The sequence below is a fragment of the Nymphaea colorata genome, chromosome 9 (assembly GCF_008831285.2).
Source record: "Nymphaea colorata isolate Beijing-Zhang1983 chromosome 9, ASM883128v2, whole genome shotgun sequence".
In the NCBI taxonomy this organism is placed as follows: domain Eukaryota; kingdom Viridiplantae; phylum Streptophyta; class Magnoliopsida; order Nymphaeales; family Nymphaeaceae; genus Nymphaea; species Nymphaea colorata.
In genome coordinates, this window is record NC_045146.1 from 8,427,008 (window position 1) to 8,444,938 (window position 17,931).

The 17,931-nt window shown below is 35.8% G+C and overlaps 1 long non-coding RNA gene across 13 annotated transcripts; it reads left to right on the forward strand.

The window, feature by feature from the left end:
* The first annotated feature begins 2,511 nt into the window (after positions 1–2,511).
* Positions 2,512–17,920, forward strand: LOC116260556 (uncharacterized). 13 transcript variants are annotated; one of them, XR_004174141.1, is made up of 15 exons: positions 2,512–2,616; positions 2,717–2,815; positions 2,914–3,721; positions 8,409–8,770; positions 8,892–9,005; positions 11,493–11,537; positions 11,647–11,763; positions 11,992–12,093; positions 12,236–12,342; positions 15,075–15,192; positions 15,660–15,761; positions 15,848–15,949; positions 16,056–16,143; positions 17,606–17,686; positions 17,787–17,920. It is a non-coding gene; the product is annotated as an uncharacterized LOC116260556 (long non-coding RNA). The 13 variants fall into 13 exon arrangements; XR_004174137.1 differs by having other exon boundaries at positions 17,644–17,686; XR_007574237.1 differs by adding an exon at positions 12,464–12,577 and having other exon boundaries at positions 17,606–17,823.
* Positions 17,921–17,931: the final 11 nt, after the last annotated feature.

Sequence of the window (17,931 nt, forward strand, 5' to 3'; positions counted from 1 at the left end):
AAAGACTTACATTTGGGACACGGATATTGAGTGGTTATCTTGGATCGAAGAGAGAGAGAGAGAGAGAGAGAGTTGCAGGGGAGAGAGAGAGAAGGGGGAAGAGAGTGTTCTCCTTATGAAAAGAACGGCAGGGCCAGCAAAGACAAGCAAAGATCGAGAAAATGAGGGAGAGTAACAATGTCAAAACCCTCACCTCATTAAGGAGCTTCACGAGGGAATCCTTCGAGTGGGGAAGGTTCGCAGCAGCAGGAAGAAGGCTGCGGCTTCACGACGCGTGAGGACGAAGAGGCTGCGTTGCGTGAGGACGAAGAGGGCTGCGGCTGTGAGAGGCGAGTGAGGGAAGAGGCAGCGATATGCGACCGTGCCCTAACGGTCTGAAAAAAAAACTCTCGAAACATATTTCCATCCCTCCGGGTGGAAATATGTTTCTGGAAACATTATTTCGGAATCGACCTCAACGGTCGAAAATATAATTCCGCATTTGATACGTTGGATTTTTTTTTAAAATTTGAATAATTATTCCATTGCTACAGTAAAATTCCTGGCCATCAAACACTACCTAATGGATCTGGTAATTTGAGGAATAAGTTTTCTTCTATATCTTTATTATAAAAACATCATGCTAAGGAACTATAATAAAAGAAATCTTGTAAAAATGGTTTTATATATGGCAATTCTTTAATTTGGAGTTGTTCTAATTTTCTAATAGAGTCTTCCTGTTGTTTATCAAATCCTATATTTGGTTGATATCTCAATAGGAGTACCTGTATTTTATTTGTAAAGTTATAAATATTCTTTCCAAATAAGAGTTCCTTTTGTAGGTCTTGGGGATGTTCTCTTTTGTATGCTTCTTAGGAGGCTCTAGTAGTTTCTCTTAAGAATTTTTCTGCCCAAGAAATTTGGATACCAATGGGATGTAAATTTGGATACCAATGAGATGTATCCAATTCTAAAATTTGGAAGAAACTGTGCAAAACTGCAGGGAATAGGCTCCCTTACCCTATTTGTTAATTTTAAATAGTGCTTTGTTATTTGCTCAACTTTAGGTGACCTCTTTGTATATACTTTTTAAAGCCAAGTTATCTTTAATTGATTTCTTTTTAACAGTGGAGAAGAAACATTTGAAAAGTGAGCCTAGTTGCAGTAGTGGTTCCGAAATTTTAGGGTTCTGAAATTTTAGGGCGTGTTTGGATGATACCCATATCTAATCTAGTTTTCCAAATCATAGTTTTATGAAAACCAAGTTTAATGAGTTTCAAACACCTTGTTCTTGTGTTTGGATGACACATCCAAAACCTTATTTTTAAATAACCTAATGGAGGCCAGATTCTTTGCTTCTATTTACAAAACCAAGTTTTGTTAAAACTGGGTTTTCTTCGAATTCGGCTTTGATAACACCTAAACACTTTGAAAGCCCGATTTTGAATTGTCATCTAAACACCCATAGATGAATGCATGTTGTCTAGTAACTGAGGCCTTCAATTATCGCATGGGAAAGGCCATAACAAACAACTGCTTTAAAACAATGAGTGTTCTTGAAATAACATAATCCCATCATGGTGATTGATTAGTTGTAGAGATGTAGAAGTATTTCAAGTTAGTGAAATACTGAACTCATAACAAAAATAAATTAATTTTCTCGACGCAGAAAGTTTGACAAAACCACAACTTTTCTCTAAATGCTGAGAAGCTACTTATGCTAACAAAATTATATATTTGCATATAATGGATTGTTTATATATATATATAAACAGTGATCTGGTTCCATTAGTGAGATTTTACTTCCATCGTACCAAAAAGAAAATCCACCTTATATACAATGCATTTAAACACCCCCTAGTTTATATGTGGTGTAGGTTCCTATTGGAACTCCAAATCCAAAACGCAAACTGATTTTCTTTGTTCATTTACAATTGATTGCATGGAAAAGCTAGTTTGGGTTTCACAAATTGAGTTTCTTTGACCAAAATAAAACAGTACACCATGGTATGAAACGTATACACATGTGCATCATAACATTTAAAAACAATTTCATTTGCACAAATTTTGCAAGAACAATTATTTATGGTTTACGTTCTTGATAGGATATAAGCCATTCCTTTCATTTATTTATTTATATATATATATATATATACTTATCTCATTTTTTGAGTTGAAAGTTATTTTGGAATCTGAATGATTTTATGCTACACTTTTCAACATCTATGCCACTACCCATATGAATTAGATTGAAGAGGCATCAATAACGCACCACTCAACTCGATGCAAAGCACATTTAAGCGTGAGAACATATTTTTTTTTTCAAAATTTTCTTCTTTGTCATTGTTTTACAGCTTTATATATTTATCTTTTTCTCCATAATTTTTTTTTTGGTTTATTTAGCTTGTAGTCACGATGTCGCATTTGAGATTATGTTGAAAAGGTGGGTCCGGAAATGAAAAAATTTTGTTAACTGAACGTCACCGACTTAAGTGGAAACCAAGATTGGAGGTATCGGAGGGAAGTGGAAGTTCGTTAACATCCCCCCCCCCCTCTCTCTCTCTCGATGATCGAAGGTTCCGAATCAGAAAGAGATCGACGGAGCACCAGATCTTTTCTTTCTCAGCATCATCATTGGTGAGCATCCTCTCTCTGACTCTCTATTATCTTTTTTCATCTCATAATCGCTAAAATTTGGCGTTCTTGTTTGTACTTTTCATCCACTCGGCCTCGGAAGTTCTGCATCAGGTTTGCTGATATCGGAGAAGAACGAAGGAACAAAAAGAAAGAGATCGACAGAGTTCACCAGACCTTTCCGTTCTCAGCGTCGCCATTGGTGAGTGTCCTCTCTCTGGCTCTCTGATATCTTTTTTCATCTCATAATTGCTAAAATTGGCGTTCTTGTTTCTGCTTTTCCTCCACTCGTGGTGGAAGTTCTGCGTCAGGTCTTGTTGATATCGAAGAAGAACGAAAGAACAAAATGCGACGAGATCGGAAAGGTCTGGTGAAAGAGCTGCTTGGCTCTCCAGTGCCTATAATTCTAGTCGTTGGATATCCTAATAGCTCATTAATGATGTCTATGTAAGGGTCTCTTTGGCCCTTGTCATTCTATGCTTCTTTTGAAGCTTTTCTAGGCATTTTTATATATTTTTTTGCCTTAGTATACTTTGTTTCATTGAAAGTTTCTTCTTATGACTGTTTGTTTAACTGAAAGTTTTCCTTGTGACTTGATATTTCTTATTTCTATATCATAGTTATTCACAAAATGTTTAGTTTGGGCTTAGTTGAATTTTCTGCATACAGCTATTTCAAGTTTTAAAGTTCAATGGAGAACTGAGATTGAAAAATGGCAATGGAGATGTGGTCTGCTGTCCAAGAATATCTACACGTCTGTCTTCCAAGTGTATTTGTTTGAAGATTGTAATTTATGAAGGGCAGAGTTTTTGGTTTATACTGAAAAAATTTGTGAATCTCTTAATTTTCTTCTAGTTGTGGTCCTTTTTTTCTATAATTTTATCAGTTATTTATGCTAAATTTGTAATTTTATCTTGGTGCGAGGCTGTGTGAATTCTTCAAAGTGGTGATTCAGAGGATTTACCTGAAATAGTGGAGGGGCAAACAAGTTCCTATGATAATATTACAGAAATAGAAGGAACACAAGATGGTTATGATGATAACAAAATTGCAGATGTATACTTGGAAAGGGCATTATCTGTTCTTCTTGATGTTACTTTGTTGGAAGGTAGAAGCAATATCTTATTACTTGTTTCCTAGCTTTCTTATCCTTGTGCTCCTATAATATCCAATCGTATTCTTTGTATTCTTAGAAAATCTTATTCTTGTAAGGTGCATTGTTAATAACTGCAAGTTGAAAATAAGATGTTTATATTTAGAACATCCGGAAAGGAAGACACAATCCAATGGCTTACTGGGGTTTAACTAAATTGTATCCGGAAATGGATTTTTTTCCCTACTGAATCTGATATTTGGTTGAATCTGTACACTCAACTATAGCTGAATCTGCCTACTTGTAGGCATTTCTTGTCGTAATATCATTAACTTATTTTTGCTTGCTTTCAACAATTTTTTTCCTTTGCAAAATTGGTCATTACATGTCATTATGATTTTTAAAAGATTTTATATATATATATATATATATATATATATATATATATATATATATATATATATATATATATATATATATATATATCTGCCAGACCCTTATAATCCACACTAGATGAGAATCGTATGGGCTGTCTATTTTAAGGAGATCGGATGGTGTAGATTAAGCTGAAATAATTAGAAACCAAGTTTTACTTTCAAGAGAGGGAAATACCCCTCACAAGAAGGCAAGAGATCTTGATTAAAATACTTGTTGTTTTTTATTTATTTATTTATTTTTCAATTTAATCTCTTCCAGGCAATTTCCTTAAAATCGATGGCCCAAGCGATCCAGAATGGCATACAAGGGTCTGGTAGCTACTCGTTTTCCTATATAGATATATATATATATGTGTATATATATATATGTGTGTGTGTGTGTGTATATATATATATATATATATATATATATATATATATATATATATATATATATATATATATATATATATATATATATATATATATATATATATATATATATATATATGTTTGTTCATGTGTAACATGCACATCTGTAGCTAATTAAATGAATAAATAGGCCTAGTTATATATATATATATATATATATATACAATCATCTATTTATTTATGGCACTTCTAGCATTATTTTATAGAAATAAGAATGTGATCTGCATGATGAATTTTGTACGAGTTAATTGTGAAATGGTTGATATCATCTTTATTGTCCTCATCCTCCACTTCCTAGGGGTCACACTCTAGCCCAACTTTTTTGCTTTGAGACCATTAATCATGTCCATACATTGTCTTCGGGCAAATGCTTGGGGTCCTTTACTAGTGGACAGAGCCACATTCTCATGCATCCTAGCTACATGGTGTTTTAGCAGAGATATTCTTGCTGATAAGTCTTGTTTACAATACTTATAAAAATGATTTTCAATTTTCATTTCCCTCACCAATGTGGACCATTGCCGTGTGGGTCACTTGAAATCATGTCTTGAGAAAAACAATATGAATGTATGGTAAAAGCATGAGGTTTTATGCCTTCCATGGTAGAAATGGGAAACCCGTCTTTCTTCAACCGTAGTTCGCTACTTCACTTGTACATCTAGTTTAAAATTGAAGTTTTCTTCCTTAACATAGCGAGATCTCCCTCACAGCTCACAGAAAAATTGAGGGGGAGCTTTTAAAGTTTAAACAAAAACTGGGGGTCAGACCCCCCACTTTTCATGCCTTTCTCATGTCATGGAATGTGAGACGTATTACACTGTATTGTCATGCCTTGTATCATACTATACAGTAAGATATGGTGCATTACACTCTTCTAAGGTGCAAAATGTGTCCAAGTAAAAAGTTAAGATATGTATCGTACAATTTGCATGATATTGGACAAAACCAAATGAAAGGAGGAATCCCCCTTTTCTCAATAGGAATATGAAAGAGTAAAAGGGTTTAGATGCAAGAAGAAGAATGAGATAAGAAGATCCCTGATTTTGAAATATAACAGTCTTTTGATGCAGCGCTGCAGCAGTCTTGTATGAGTGATTGAGCCTTTCTTTTTCTTTATGTTCTTCTTTTCTTAATGAGAGGACAGTACTTAAGAATTTCTCTGCTGACACCCTAAGGCAACATGAGGGCTGATGACATCCCTTAAGGTTATCTCAGGGCAATCTCAAGGCTGCATCTTCATAACCTAAAACAATCACAAGCAACACATTGAAAAAGAAGACACAAAGGATCCATAGAATCATGAAAAATAAAACTCTAGATCTGATGTTAGATGGAGGAATAATTTCAGATCTGTAGACAGACTTACATTTGCAGATATACAGGAATATTAAATCTGGCATCTGGCTTAATATTTCCATGCCTGACACTGGAAATAAAATATGTAAAATTGAAATGAAGGCAAAAAACCTGTAGATCCAATGACAGCTGCGGGTCAGAAATAGATTTCAGAGGGAAACAGTGGAAAAGGGTAATATCATGACGTTCATGAAAAGGAAAAATAAAAAAATCAGGCACGTTAGGGTTGAGGACCAACAATATTCCTACTGCGGATTTTCTGAAGAATGGAAACAGAGAAGGAAACATGTTTGAAAGGAGAAAAGAACCTTTGAGTAAGGAAGAAGATTAAAGAAGGAACCCTTGACTGCATTTTTGGTTGCAGATATCCTTGGACATACCTTTACAAAAATCTACAGCTTGTTAACCTGCCTCTGATACCATGAAAGATTTTGTTATTGCTGTAGTTTCACAATACAGAGGAGAAGAAAAGAAGAGAGAACACAAGAGGGATGCTGCAAGGTCACTTCTGTCAGAAATAAGTCGTGCCATAATTCTCATTCAAATATGTTCAGCTAACAGAAAATATGTTGAAATGCAGTACATAAGGATGTGTGGATCTGGATGGCATGTGGCTTTGAATTTAGACTGGATCCAGTTAGATCAAAGTCAATGGCATCTGCTTAACACTGGCACTTCTGATTGACATTAAAGAACTGTATAAAAGAAATAATGCTGATGGGGTCTACTTTTTATCTCTAAAATCTAAATGCTGCTTTCTATTTTGCATCTCATGTTTGATACAACAAAAAGGATCCATCATTTTTTTTTTTCTTCCTGAGAACAGTAAGAAAGCTGACCTTTCTCAACTCTGGTTTCTTCCTGTATGAAGTTAAAAAATCAAGAACATTTCTGACAAAGGAATAAACAGTATGATACCTATAGCCTGCTTATTTTGAGATATCTGAGTCACTAAAGTCAATTCCAGTAACAAAGAATGCTTACACTGAACTTGGGATCTCACTTTTGGTTTCCTAGTCTCGATAAATTTTCACTCGCAGGTATACATATGTATACCTGTGCAGCATCTTCTTTTTCATAATTATCTTCATTCTTTAGCCTTCATTTTCAATTTTTCGAGCTATGGTATGCAGATCATCACTTTTTTCTTTTTTCAGTTTTCCAGGGCTTCATTAGTAACCTGCTTTATGGCTATTTGTGTTAAAAATATGTGCACAGCATCAATTAGTTTTTTTAGTTCTCCAAGGGGCTTTGTTAGTAACCTCGTTCATGGCTGTAACAAATATGCGCTTACACACACACACACACACATGCTAAGTGTCACGTGTTTCTTGGTTCATGTATAATTGTGTGTGTGCATCATATATGTGTGTGTGTGTGTGTAAGTGTATTCTGTATGTAGTTTTGTTCAGTGTATCTTCATGTTTTATAATTTGTTATTATTTGTTTCTGTACTTCCATTGGTTTTGTCAAAATTGGATTTTCACCAGAGCTTTGACCAGCTCTGACGGCTCCGTTTAGAGTTTAGAGACATTGAAAGTAGTTCAACAGCTAGTTCAGGGCTGCTTTGTTGTATGTTTTGAGCGATGAATTCCTCATATGTTTCATGTTTTTTGTAAGCATACTTGGGGAACATCATCAATTTATATGTTTTGAGTGGGTGCTTGTTTAGCTTGCCTTGATTCTTTGTTTTAGAATCCTTCATTTTGGGCTGTTTTGGGCCTCTACATTGCAAGCATTTTATCAAGTTGGTCCTTGGAAATTCTGATTTCAAGGTCGTATGACAGATCGCTAGATGAATTTATAATGTCTTCCATGGAATATAAACATGAAAGGTAAATGTTTGTACAGTGCACAGCTTGCTTGTTTTGTTCTCGTGTTCATTAAATTGCTGGATTTGTTGATTTATTTAGAGGTTCCACTTGTGAGAATACTATCCTGTTACTTCTTTATTGTGCTTGTTAGACAAAATGCTGTTTTTATGGATATTTCAATGAAATTTCTCACAAGCAACTCATAAATAATAAATTTCTTGGTGTTCCACAGCGTTTTAAGTGTCTTAACATTCTTCTAGCCTTGGTTCATGTACAAACTGAGATGCGTGATTAACTGCATACACCAAGGTTATCAAGATTCATTAAATTGAATTGAAACCAGAATTGATTGACTAAAAAAATGTACTTTATTTGAAAAATTTTAACATTCAGGATAAAATGAAATACAATGTAAAAGCTTACACTTTAGAAAAATAAAAAAATGATAAAGAAAGTAAAACACAATAAAAATGATCATTGAGGTATGGTCAATCCTTTAGTGATCAGATGGGATAAGCTACTCAATAAGCAAGTTTATGTTCAATTGGTGAAGCGATCATGTGAAGTACTTTGGTGTTCTCAAACTAGAAAGTGAACGAAGATCATAAACTTTCTTCTGTGTGCATGCTGTATGTGGATGTGATCAGAATGTGGTCTTAGTTCTCTTTTCTTCCTTCATGCAAGATCTTTAGTATGTGGATGAAGGGAAGACGGATCTTGTTTTGTGCTGTTGTTGGTGGAGACTAAGGCCTGCACAGATGGTGTAGGCATACGTGAGAAAGCTAATAGGAAGACTGCTACCATCCAGATCTAATAGTATGGTTCCTTTTGATAAATTTGCTGATGTTGTGTTTCTGTTGGACCTGATCCTGCTTATTTCTTGCACTTTCTATTACAAACTACTTAGTCATGCATAAGCTCAAATGGTAGTAGAACTTATGTCAGTTAGACAGCTTCTGTTAATAAATGGGAGGACAAAAGATGAAGTTGCAAGGAGCTTGGAAAGAGTGTTGCTTACAATGCGAATAAGCACCTCAGAGCCTAAGGTGCAAACTTTGTCACACAACTTTTTTTTTAACTTTAGTTGAGCTGCATGTAGGCCATATCAGCCAATTGTGCCTCATAAAATAAGCTATCGGTTTTATGTGTGCATTTCTTTTGCTGCAGGTTTTGAGGAGTGCCTTCAAAAAGATGCACATGTATGTGCACCAGAAGTACGGTTATTCGTATGAATGGAATGAGTAGTATATACCATGTTGCATGGATACTTATGTTACATTGGTATGGATACGAGTGCCCGGTGTGGGTGTGATTGTCAGTGTTTATTTCTGTTTTTTGACGTGCTAATATCATTTGTTTTTACTGGAGAATGTTGAACTTTTATTTGTAGGATCGTTTTTGAAGTAGACTAGGAATTGTAGCTGTTGTCTTGTGTTTTTGATAGAATTTTTACCAAATTAAAAATCGTTTTTAAATATAAAAACAACCTTCAAAATTTTTTGTTTTTTGTATCTAAAACTTTTTTGGCATATGTAAAATGGCCACCAGTTTTCAGTTGGACCAATTAGGTTGGATTTGCAACATTATTTAGTAGTCTTCATTTTTTTGAGAATTTTGGATCTTTAGTCATTAAACTCACACGACATTGGTGGAAAGGTTTGCTTTGTTGTTGTTTTTTTTTTTTTTTGAGTGAAATTTTATATCTTATAGTTGGTAAGGGTTCAACTTAGTAAATATAGGTTCACTTCTTCGTTTTTAGGACGTGTTTATGTTCTTATAATCTGTTTTATTTTTTTTGCTTGAATTTTTGATTTATTTAGCATAAGGTGCAAGGAGGGAGTGATTAGATAGGTGGGAATAGAGTAGAATAGATGATTTGTATTTGATTTTTGAATTCGATAGTTTGATTTTTGAATTGGATAGTTTGATCTTCTCTACTTCTATAGGAGAGCATATGGAGTTCTTCTTCTACCCAACAAATCAGTCCGGTTTCATAAAAACTCCTCTTTTGGTAGAAGAGAGTTAGATGATATGCCATTTGATGTCAAGTACTTTTTGAAAGAGAAAATTTTTTATTGTGCCTAAAAACATTTTAAAAGCGTCTTTCATGCAATGATATGCCTTCGTTTTGTTCTTACTACCTGCCCAAGCAAAAGGAAACTTTCAAATTTTTTTTGTTGTCAATCATTAAAAGATGAAATCTAGAAAAATCCTATGAAGCTGAGAAAGTCAAGACTAGGAGATGTTATTGACTCTAGTGATAGCAGGAAAATATCCTAAGAGAGAAGCCATAATGCCTTATAAAATATTGTCAGGTAGCAAAATAAGAGTTGAGGGATGGACTCGGGGCTTGTGTAGTTGTTCCTATTGGTTAATAATCAAGAATACCGGGTAGGCATATAGGTGATTTATGTCTATGCCGCGAAGATAATGACTTATGAACTTTTGGCACGTTGAAAACCCGCAAGGTGGAACGGGTTGATATGTGACAATACTACACCTGACCACCAAAGCGGTGGAGCTTGGTTGTAGCCTTTGGGGTGGTGAGGTATTCCATCAATGGTGAAGGTCGGCCCGAAAAAGAAAATCAAAAGCATGAAAAAATGAAAAAGCATAAAACCAAATGCGGAAAAAAAAAGGAAGAAAAAGAAGCAAAACCAAGAAAAACAAAAAATGTGCCTGTCAAGAGATAAATGGCATGAAGGCTGAACTCGAAGGAATTGAAATGCAACAATCTTTCATGGATGTGCGATCCTTGGGTCAATATCTACTCTTCTTTTTTATTTTTTAAGACGTTGAGGATGATTACTTTATGTTCATTTTTTTTTAAATTGAAAGGCTTCCCTTCTAGAGGTTCAACAACATTGATGCGAAATGAATCCCGATGCTTGTACAGTATTGAGGGTAAATGAAAGGCATATCATTTGCACAACACGAGCACTTTCTGCTTATGATTTAAATCAAGGATTTATAAACTATTTAAAAGTAAACACTTGACATCTCTTGTGAAGTTTCCTGACTTCATGGGCATATGAGGAACTTCCAGCCCCTCTCTGTTTTTGAAAAATGTTGTCCTTTTTATTACCAAGTCGCTAGTCCATTCATAGAATAGATGAAACCCCTCAAACATATTCCACTCATGCTGAGTGTAATGAATTTTCCATCTTCCCCTTTCCATGTTCCCATCACAATTTGTTTTCTTGTGAAGGCTAGGCTGTATTTTTTGTTGATTTCTCTTTTAAGGTTTGCTTAGGAAAGGGTTTGAAAGAGTCGTTAGCTTTTAACTTTTTCATCATTAGTTTTTTTTTTTTACATTGTCAGTGTCTTCTAATTCATGCAGCTGATGTCGAAGTTTAAAGCCCAACTCATCAGTGTTCTTGTGGATGTACGTGGTTTTGGAAAAGCCGATTCATGTTGCACAAGAGTTTGATCTTGTACTTCAAAATCAAGTTTTTATTGTAGGTTATGATTGTCAAATGTCTTGTTTTACCTAATCATAAATCATTGGCATTTTGGATGTACGTGAAGTTCGTCCAACTCTTTGTAGGCACTGGGGGCCAAATTAGAGAACTATAGATGAGGTTGTTGTCAAGCTTGAATGTTCCAATGAATGGACCAACATGTCGCTCCTTAGCAATGGCTTGTCTATAGGCCATGCTTTTGGTCTCCCTAGAGTATTATGCATGCATTCTTTCTAGTTGGCATGTGCTGTTGCATTTAAGTTCCAGTTGTGTTGCATTATTTATTAACTATATATATTCTTGATAGGTTTCGAACACTCTTGGATTTGCTGCAATAGAAGACTGTCTGCAGGTGATTCTCTTTTTCCTTCTCTGGGGGGTATTGTTTTGTGCGCGAGCTTTCCTTCTGGTTTGACTTAAGTAGATTGTGTTTGTTTTCTTTTGGATGCCATTGCAAGAAGGTGTTCCTGAAACAATCGATCTGCTTCAGGAAGCTGGAATCAACTTTTGGATGCTTACTGGTGATAAACAATATACAGCCATTCAGATAGCGCTCTCTTGCAACCTAATTTCTCTTGGTTAGTCATGCTTCATTCTTCTTTTCTCACGAGCCCAGGTCACTTTGTCTCATGAAGGTAGATTGTCACAAAGAGCTGGAATGTTTTCTCTTTTTGGCATTTGATAACTTTCGTAAACAAAATTAATAATCTTTTACAATATAAGATCATAAACTTTCTTCTGTGTGCAATCTGTATGTGGATGTGATCAGAATGTGGTCTTAGTTTTCTTTTCTTCCTTCATGCAAGATCTTTAGTATGTGGATGAAGGGAAGACGCCCTTGATCTTGTTTTGTGCTGCTGTTGGTGGAGACTCAGGCATAGGAAGACTGCTACCATCCAGATCTAATAGTATGGTTCCTTTTGATAAATTTGCTGATGTTGTGTTTCTGTTGGACCTGATCCTGCTTATTTCTTGCACTTTCTATTACAAACTACTTAGTCATGCATAAGCTCAAATGGTAGTAGAACTTATGTCAGTTAGATAATGCAGAGCCAAAAGGACAGCTTCTGTTAATGAATGGGAGGACAAAAGATGAAGTTGCAATGAGCTTGGAAAGGGTGTTGCCTACAATGCGAATAAACACTTCATAGCCTAAGGTGCAGACTTTGTCACGCAACTTTTTTTTTAACTTTAGTTGAGCTGCATGTAGGCCATATCAGCCAATTGTGCCTCATAAAATTAGCTATCGGTTCTATTTCTGCATTTCTTTTGCTGCAGGTTTTGAGGAGTGCATTGAAAAAGATGCACATCTATTTGCATCAGAAGTACGGTTATTCGTATGAATGGAATGAGTAGTATGTACCATGTTGCATGGATACTTATGTTACATTGGTATGGATACGAGTGCCCAGTCTGGGTGTGATTGTCAGTGTTTATTTCTGTTTTTTGACGTGCTAATATCCTTTGGTTTTACTAGAGAACGTTGAAGTTTTACTTGTAGGATTGTTTTTGAAGTAGACTAGGAATTGTGGCTGTTGTCCTGTGTTTTTGATAGAATTTTCACCAAATTAACAATCGTTTTTAAATATAAAAACGACCTTCAAATTTTTTTTGTTTTTTATAACTAAAACTTCTTTGGCATATGTAAAATTGCCACCATTCAGTTGGACCAATTAGGTTGGATTTGCAACATTATTTAGTAGTCTTCATTTTTTTTAGAAATTTTGGATCTTTAGTCATTAAACTCACACGACATTGGTGGAAAGGTTTGCTTTGTTGTTTTTTTTTTTAGTGAAATTTTATATCTTATAGTTGGTAAGGATTCAACCTAGTAAATATAGGTTCACTTCTTCGTTTTTAGGACATGTGTATGTTCTTATAAACTGTTTTATTTTTTTTGCTTGAATTCTCGATTTATTTAGCATAAGGTGCAAGAAAGGAGTGATTAGATAGGTGGGGATAGAGTAAAATAGATGATTTGTATTTGATTTTTGAATTCGATAGTTCGATTTTTGAATTGGATAGTTTGATCTTCCCTACTTCTATAAGAGAGCATATGGAGTTCTTCTTCTACCAAACAAATCAGTCTGGTTGCATAAAAACTCCTATTTTGGTAGAAGAGAGTTAGGTGATATGCCATTTGATGTCAAGTACTTTTTTAAAAGAGAAAATTTTTTATTGTGCCTAAAAACATTTTAAAATTGTCTTATCATGCAATGATATGTCTTCGTTTTGTTCTTACTACCTGCCCAAGCAAAAGGAAACTTTCAAGTTTTTTTTGTTGTCAATCATTAAAAGAGGAAATCTGGAAAAATCCTATGAAGCTGAGAAAGTCAAGACTAGAAGATGCTATTGACTCTAGTGATCAAGTGTTTGTAAGGGTTTAACAGGAAAATATCCTAAGAGAGAAGCCATAATGTCTTATAAAATATTGTCAGGTAGCAAAATAAGAGTCGAGGGATGGGCTCGGGGCTTGTGTAGTTCTTCCTCTAGGTTAATAATTAAGAGTACCGGGTAGGCATATAGGTGATTTATGTCTATGCCGCGAAGATAATGACTTATGAACTTTTGGCACGTCGAAAACCCGCAAGGTGAAACGGGTTGATATGTGACAATACTACACATGACCACCAAAGCGGTGGAGCTTCGTAGTAGCCTTTGGGGTGGTGAGGTATTCCATCAATGGTGAAGGTCGGCCTGAAAAAGAAAATCAAAAGCATGAAAAAATGAAAAAGCATAAAACCAAATGCGGAAAAAAAAAGAAAGAAAAAGAAGCAAAACCAAGAAAAACAAAAAATGTGCCTGTCAAGAGATAAATGGCATGAAGGCTGAACTCGAAGGAATTGAAATGCAACAATCTTTCATGGATGTGCGATCCTTGGGTCAATATCTACTCTTCTTTTTGATTTTCTAAGACGTTGAGGATGATTACTTTATGTTCATTTTTTTTGAAATTAAAAGGCTTCCCTTCTAGAGATTCAACAACATTGATGTGAAATGAATCCCGATTCATGTACGGTATTGAGGGTAAATGAAAGGCATATCATTTGCACAACACGAGCACTTTCTGCTTATGATTTAAATCGAAGATTTATAAACTATTTAAAAGTAAACACTTGATTAGATTATATGGCCTTATATGGCCCAACCGGCCATAGGCCGCGCTAATGAGATGATAAAATGGGTACAAAATTCTACTCTACAAAAGCATACAATACATCAATCAAATAATATATTATATAGGTATAGGGCTATACGGACTCAGTCTATTAGTGAACCATCTCCCCAGGGATTGTGAAAGATGTTCCACTCAAAATATTCTTGTTATTGCTTCGACTCATATTCCCCAAAAAGTGGATCCCGCTCTAATAGCTCCGAATAAATCAAATACATGCACTAAGATACGAAGGCTTGACTTCATAGAAGCCGATATATGAAGAACTAAGTATAGCCCATATACTATATTCTATGGAAAAAAGCCCAACTCATCAGTGTTCTTGTGGATGTACGGTGGTTTTGGAAAAGCCGATTCATGTTGCACGAGAGTTTGATCTTGTACTTCAAAATCAAGTTTTTATTGTAGGTTATGATTGTCAAATGTCTTGTTTTACCTAATCATAAATCATTGCCATTTTGGATGTACGTGAAGTTCATCCAACTCTTTGTTGGCACTGGGGGCCAAATTAGAGCTCTATAGATGAGGTTGTTGTCAAGCTTGAATGTTCCAATGAATGGACCAACATGTCGCTACTTAGCAATGTCTTGTCTATCGGCCATGCTTTTGGTCTCCCTAGAGTATTATGCATGCATTCTTTCTAGTTGGCATGTGTTGTTGCATTTAAGTTCCAGTTGTGTTGTATTATTTATTAACTATATATATTCTTGATAGGTGATCAATCTTGCAAATGCTCCATCAATTGTTGGCAAGCATTTAGACGATGAGTGTCCTGAAGATTTCATCAAAGTCCTTATTCTCTTTGTTTCTTCTTTTTTCATGTTGAGAAGAGGTAATTCTTCTTTCTTTCTCTCTCTCTCTCTCTCTCTCTAAATATTTCAATGTCTGCTTTTGCAAGATCCCATATATTCTTGACCTTAAAGTATAAGACTAACTTCTGATGAAAAAAATTGAGAAACTGTGGAAAATCATAAACATAATGGCAAAAATAAGAATGAAGAAGTCAATAAAAATGAGAAATAGGGCCAACGATAGTGGTCCTACTTGAGTCTAGCAGCAATCTGCTGCTACATGGTTGAGTTACGTGCACATGGATCGTGTTACTTAGCCAATTCCTTTGGCTTACATTTTTCTGAAAAATTATGGCATTACAAATTATCTTCTGTTCGAATGTGCTACCACATTGATATTGTATTAGCTAATGATTGGACACTTTGGCCCACTTAGTTACTTTCCATGGGATGGGCCATGGCCAAAAATCTTATTTGTTGTAGTGATCAATCATTTTCCTACTTGTAGATTTGCAGAGCTGCTGGATGCAAGCCCATCCTTGCCGTATCTGATCTTCTGGAATCCAGCCAAATTCTTGCCTCTTTTTGATGAAGCCGCGACATGGCCCAGGTAACAGGTCATTATATTGGGTGATATTTGAGGGAGGGAAATTCTTTCATGTTTTTGATGGACGTCTGGAAAATGAAATCATGCAGGAACTGGTGTTTGAAGCATGCAAAAGTTGCAAGGAGATGGTGTTGAAGGAGTCCTTGCATATGCACATGGTTATGTGGGCGGTTCTCCATTGGAGTGTTCCAGTATATTTATTTTCTCAATAAGCTTTCTTTTTTATTCTGTTTTGTTATGGATATATGTTGATACATCAATTTAGTTGATTCTTGGTTTTGCTGTTCAATTTGATAGAAGTTTTTCCAAGGATTGGTTGTTTGAGACAAACACAGAGGGATTAGTCTCACTCTGAACGGACCATGATCAGAAAATGCAAGCACATGTACGTCTTATTTCTTTCCTGCTTCTCTCACATTTTACTCTTGAAATATGAGTGTTGTTCTCAGTTGCTTACCTTTTGTAGTTTCCAATGATGATGAAATTAGCACAATTGGTATAGGCTTTTAAATGGAAGTAAACATCAAATGACATAGAAGTGATCACTTTTGGATGATTTTGGTTCTTCTCCATTTATAATTTTATGGCTATTTCAGAATATTCGCGTGTGCATAATTAATCCATAGGGAATGTTAGTGGAAGGTAGAAATGTACTTGGAACTCTCTCTCTCTCTCCCCCCCCCCCCTCTTTTATGTACATATCTATGTACGTATCTATGTACATGTACGATGGTTATTCTAGGTAGATATTTAATTTTTACTAAGCAAAAACTTCTTTGAAGAAAAGGAGAATCACAAACGAGTAACGTGCAAATATCTCTGTATCTTACTGTACCATAAAAATGTTCAAGTGGATGAAGAGTTTGCCTTTTTATATATAAAGTTATTTGTCAGTTGACAAAAATTGTGAAGTGGTCTTTTATCTGTTGTTTCTGCCATTACATCTAATCGTTGGAGTTAAATTTTGTTGTTCAATTAATCTCCTTTTCCCACATGGATTTCAATTTTCCTAAGGGGCCTGGCCTGGAAATATCCTGTAGCAGAGGAGATAAAATTTGAACTTTAAAATTTTTCTCATTCGATCAAACATGGAATTATATTTTTGACCGTTAAACACGTTTCCGAAAATATTTTTCTAGAAATTTGTTTCCACCGTGAGGGGTGGAAACATATTTCCAGGTTTTTTTTTCCTGCCCGTTAGGGTACCCACACATTGCCTCCCTCTCCCTCCTGCCGCAGGCCCACAGCTGCCTCCCTTGGTCGCCTCCTCCTGCCTGCTGCTCGTCGTCTTTCTCGCCCTCAAAGTCTCCTTCTCCCCTCGTCGTCTCTCTTGCCCTCTGAGTCTCCTTCTCCCCTCGTCATCTCTCTCGCCCTCTGAGTCTCCTTCTCCCCTCCTCGTCTCTCTTGCCCTCTCACTCTCCTGCTCCCCTCCTCGTCTCTCTCGCCCTTGCTGAAGAGCTTCCTTGCTGAAGAAGAAGCTCTTCGTCTCTTCCTCTCTCGATTGTTCCTCTGTCGAAAGGTTAGTGTTTGAACATGAATGGTGAAGATTTAGGGTTTTGTTGTTTTTCTGGATTCGGTGGTCAGCTTTTGGTGTTGGGAACCCTTTGCTTAGCATGGCGAGAATTATCAGAATATGAATATAGAGAATGGTCTGTGTTGTTTAAAGAGGCTAATGCTTCTCTAGTTGACAGGGAGGTGAGCTGTTTAGTTTTGAGATCTTGATTTTTCTCTACTTTCTGGTTTCTGTTCAAGTGATTCTTTCTGACTGAACTCTGGCTTTGGTGAAATGTTTGAGTCGTATAATGAAGATGTAAAGTTTGTCAATGCATGCAAATCATTCCCTTTAGTGGAGAAGTGCTGAAGTTTGCCAATGTTTGGAACACAGTCTTGAGGTTCTTGGAGTTGCTGCAATAGAAGACCATCTGCAGGTGATTCTCTTTTTCCTGGGGAGTATTGTTTCGTGCGAGAGCTTTCCTTCTGGTTTGACTTGAGTAGATTGCATTCGTTTTCTTTTGGATGCCATTGCAGGAAGGTGTTCCTGAAACAATCGATCTGCTTCGGGAGGCCAGAATCAACTTTTGGATGCTTACTGATGATAAACAAGATACAGCCAGTCAGATAGCGCTCTCTTGCAATCTAATTTCTCCTGGTTAGTCGTGCTTCATTCTTCTTT